General features: G+C 41.6%; 1 long non-coding RNA gene across 1 annotated transcript; it reads left to right on the top strand.

Moving 5' to 3' along the window:
* Nucleotides 1-3,885, top strand: LOC114909864 (uncharacterized). The gene is made up of 3 exons (XR_003797423.1): nt 1-153; nt 3,046-3,115; nt 3,856-3,885. It is a non-coding gene; the product is annotated as an uncharacterized LOC114909864 (long non-coding RNA).
* Nucleotides 3,886-4,490: the final 605 nt, after the last annotated feature.

Below are 4,490 nucleotides of genomic sequence, written 5' to 3'. Positions count from 1 at the left end.
ATTGAGGTGGAGCAACAAGTTACTGTAGTTACTTTGTTTCGTCCTCAATGTGTTACATTCCGAGTGCGAGCGGATCGTGGACTTTGTACAGTTAACAGTGTCGTTTGAGGAGGTTATTGGAGCGGAAGAAGTGAGAAGAATACAGTACTGAGTGTGAGTACTTTTAACATGAACAAAATACAAAAGAAAACTATTAGTAATATTTCCAACCGGAGTTCAGAACAGAGCAAAACAACTGTCTGAAGGGAAAATCAAAATGAAACTTACATTCCAGACAATGAAAATTAATTTCCATATTGAAAGGTAGTAATGTATTGTGCAGATTTTTCTTCCAATAGCCCAAATGTGTTTCAAGTAAATTTTGGTCACCCTACATTGCTGTGTGTGTGTGTGACAATCGATTGTTTTTTTTTTTTTTAAACCAACATGTTACTGTTTGAAAGCCATGATCTTCTGAGTTGCCTTCAGAAAGTTAATTAAACTAGTGGTAAAACTGTGCACAACTGACTGTAAAAGGTCAAAAGTGTAAAACGTAGTACTTTTACACACACACACAAAATGTCTGAACCGCTTGTCCCATACAGGGTCGCGGGGAACCGGCGCCTAACCCGGCAACTCAGGGCGCAAGGCTGGAGAGGGAGGGGACACACCCAGGACGGGATGCCAGTCCATCGCAAGGCACCCCAAGCGGGACTCAAACCCCAGACCCACTGGAAAGCAGAACCTGGACAAACCCGCTGCGCCACCGCGCCCCCCGTGGCGTAGTACTTCACATTTACTCCAAAGCGACGTACATCTCGAGAAAAAAATAAATGACATAGGAGAAATACGAGGGGCGCGGTGGCGCAGCAGGTTTGGCCGGGTCCTGCTCTCCGGTCGGTCTAGCGTTCGAGTCCCGCTTGGGGTGCCTTGCGACGGACTGGCGTCCTCCCCGGATGTGACCCCTCCAGCCCTTCCCCGTGTTGTCGGGCTCGGCTCCGGTTCGCCGCGACCCCGCCTGGGATGAGCAGCTTCACCCTGTGTGTGTGTGTGTGTGTGTGTGTGTGTAAGCAGAAGAGAAGATGCCGTAGTGAACACTAACATGTATATGAACCTCATAGATTCATACAGCACATATTTTGTTTAAAATTTGTAGTGATTCTTACCTTGAATTGTTACATGACGCCGAATCCTCCCGTATCGCTCGATGCCTGTAAGTTACCGAAAGTGTCCAAGTTTTCCAGTTTTAACTGGACAATTAAATTATCTACGCGGTTACAGAGAAATATAGTTCTCTAGAACACAGCTACTATATTCCACTTTCCAGGCAATAATATTCCAAGTTCTCCTTAACAAAGATCAGACCCGCTGTAGACTAAAACCTGCTCCGGTTTCCTACCTTTCGCTTTTATTAAATGAAGCTGAACTCCGCCTCAGGACGATATTCAAGACGTCTCCCACCACCAGTCTTTCTCTGTTTTTTTTTTTTTTTCCATTATCATCGTATCATACAGTTTTAAGCAGACCACAGAAGTGCACCGTTTATTTTCACTAAAACAGCCCAGTCGCTCCGATAGTAAACTGTGTGTAAATGTGGACTCGAGCTATGTTAGTGTTCACTGCGGCAGCTTTTCTTCTGTTTATACATTTGTATTTTTTCTCTGAGATGTACGTCGTCGCTTATTTATTTTATGTACTGATATGTGGAGAAAAAATGTACTGTGTTTTACTGTATTGAACTTTTCCAGCGAATTGTGCAGTTTTACCACTAGTTGAGTAACCTTCAGGCAGCTCACAGAGATCAGGGCTTTTTAAACAGATGATGAACATGTGATGTTGGTGAAAAATCATTAATCGATTTTCAGGAACTTGTTGTTTTGGTCCGGAGATTCGGCTATAAATGTAGGTTGGGGGACCGTGATGGAGAACAGGGCACACGGCAATGTACATTATTATGTAGGGTCACCAATTCACTTTAACACATCATGTGTTTGGACTACTGGAGGGAGAATCTGCACAATAAATACATATCCTTCAAATATGGAAATGAATTTTCATTGTCTGGAACATAAGTTTTGTCGTGGTTTCCAGAGACAACACACCAGACTCTTTGGGTAGTTTCTAAACGCAAGTAGCTTTGTTCTTACAAAGTAACAAAGCCAGGTTGGTTTGTAGAGCAACTGGCAGGCAGTACCTTTTATACAGTTTTGGATTAACCGGACACTTTTTTTTTTTACGTGGTCCAGATCGGATCCCCCTTGGATCTGGCCACTATTTGCGGCTGTTTCACTTACTAAATGTATCCATAACAGCGTTTGAACATCTTTTTTTCTTCACCTTCTTCTTACCACCATCTGGCTCTTGCTCTGTAAATAAAGGAAATAAATACCAGCCGGGTCAAACAACTCGTGTGATTCTGTGAGTGAGTGCGATCACACACTAGTAGAGCAGGGATCTGTAATCTGTGTTTTCACAGTGAAACTAAAAGTATCGGCAGATTAAATTCCAATGTTATTTGAGCAGAGGGGGCAGTGGTGCAGTGGGTTGGACCAGGGTCCTGCTCTCCAGTGGGTCTGGGGTTCGAGTCTTGCTTGGGGTACCTTGTAATGGACTGGCATCCTGTCCTGGGTGTGTCCCCTCCCTCTCCGGCCTTACGCCCTGTGTTACCGGGTAGGCTCCGGTTCCCCGTGACCCCGTATGGGACAAGCGGTTCTGAGAATGTGTGTGTGTGTGTTATTTGAGCATTGCATACAAAGTGTGTGTAAATAGGTTTGATCACAGAGTGAACTTCTCACAGTACAAGTCATATCAAGTAGTTTTTATCTATTTTTTCTTTTTATTTATTTGTATTTTCCCTCAAAGGTTTGCAGCTCTTTCCCAATTAATCTCTGAAGACAAACTGCAGTAAAAAGGCAATTTGATCACTTTTAATTTGTCTATAAACCTCAATTGTCCAGAGACCTCAGGTTAACTGCAGCACACAGGTCAAGAAGCCCTGATCTAGTGTGTGATTATACACAACACACACACTCTACACCTGCTCAGCCTTGTGCCCTGTGTTTGTAGGATAGGCTCCGGGCCACTGTGACCCTGACTTGGAGAAGCGGATTCTGGTCGAGCGAGAACAAGAACTGCAGTAAGTTGTATGTGCAGTAGGTGGAACTAAAATCCAAAAGGTATTTAGTTCACATCATGCAAAATGTTTTAAAAGCAACAGTAAAATTGCACCGTTTCTGTACATGATAAAACTAATGATATTGGGATTATTGTAAATTAGTAATAACTGTGGAAAATGTTTCACTTTCAGTTCTCCCTTAAGTAAAGAATATAACAGAGACATTTCAAAAACATTAACCCCAGTTCTGAGTAGAGAGGTAAACTGGTCAAGGTTACAGTATAATTACAGTCCCAACAGCATTGTAAGACCATCTTTATTATTTGCTGACTCTTTTGTACACTTGCTGCCTTGATCTGAAAAAAGTTTTCACTCATTATGAAATGTACAAACATGACAGTGAATCTGTAATATGTTTATGGATAATAAACAAATGAAAGAGAGAAAATTGAGACCAATATGGTATTTGGGAGGGTGGTGCAGCGGGCTTGGCTGCATCCTGCTCTCTGGCAGGTCTGGGGTTTGAGTCCTGCTTGGGGTGCTTTGTGGTGGACTGATGTCCCGTCCAGGGTGTGTGTGTGTGTGTGTGTGTGTGGTATTTGCAGAAGCCCTCCATGAACTTTCTTAGTCACCCCTGAGATGAGTGAATTGTATAAGTCATCAAAGTCCAGATGTCTGGTTGTGAAGAAGGTGGTTAATATTTAATAAGTTTTCCTTCCAGTTGATTTTTTAAAATTATTATGACCTGTTTTTGTTGTCAGGGACTGTACCTCGGAACGGCATGGTGGTGGTAGTGGTGGTGAAGAAGAAGTGAAACGTAGCCTTCGAATTTAGTGGCAGAAGAAGAATTTATTCTGGTATTCAGTCATTGTTCACATGTTTTTTTCAGTATCGATGCATCAGAGATCAGTCCCCGAGGTCACAAGTGCTGCTCTACTTACCTGCTGATGTATGAAGTGTAATGAACTCCTGGGTGTTACATGATTGGTTTGTTCACACCTGTATCTGGTTCATTTTAAACTTTCATGGATTCATGGTTTTACTGTCTATGGTATTATTGGGCTTTGCAGTTGCAACAACAACTAGTTGTTGTTTAAATTTCTTTAAATTTGGTACAATTAACAATAATTCAGTGTTCTACTGTTATAACAGGAATGGCCACTGCAGCAAACAGAAGAAAGTGAAGTTGTTCAGAAACAAGTAAGAAATTGTATCATTAAATTATTAAAAGAAATTATCCATTGACTAAATGTGGCTTCTAGTTCATATTAGTCTTTAGTTGATATTGGCTCCGAAAAGACATCTTTAAAGTTTTAATATAATTACATTACTGTTCATTATTGGTACTGTTACTAAGTTCATGTTGTGTTGCTTTTCTTTAAAATCTTACTCTTTT

The sequence above is a fragment of the Scleropages formosus genome, chromosome 2 (assembly GCF_900964775.1).
Source record: "Scleropages formosus chromosome 2, fSclFor1.1, whole genome shotgun sequence".
In the NCBI taxonomy this organism is placed as follows: Eukaryota; Metazoa; Chordata; class Actinopteri; order Osteoglossiformes; family Osteoglossidae; genus Scleropages; species Scleropages formosus.
Note: the sequence above shows the minus strand (reverse complement) of the source record. Positions and strands in the feature narration are given on the sequence as shown.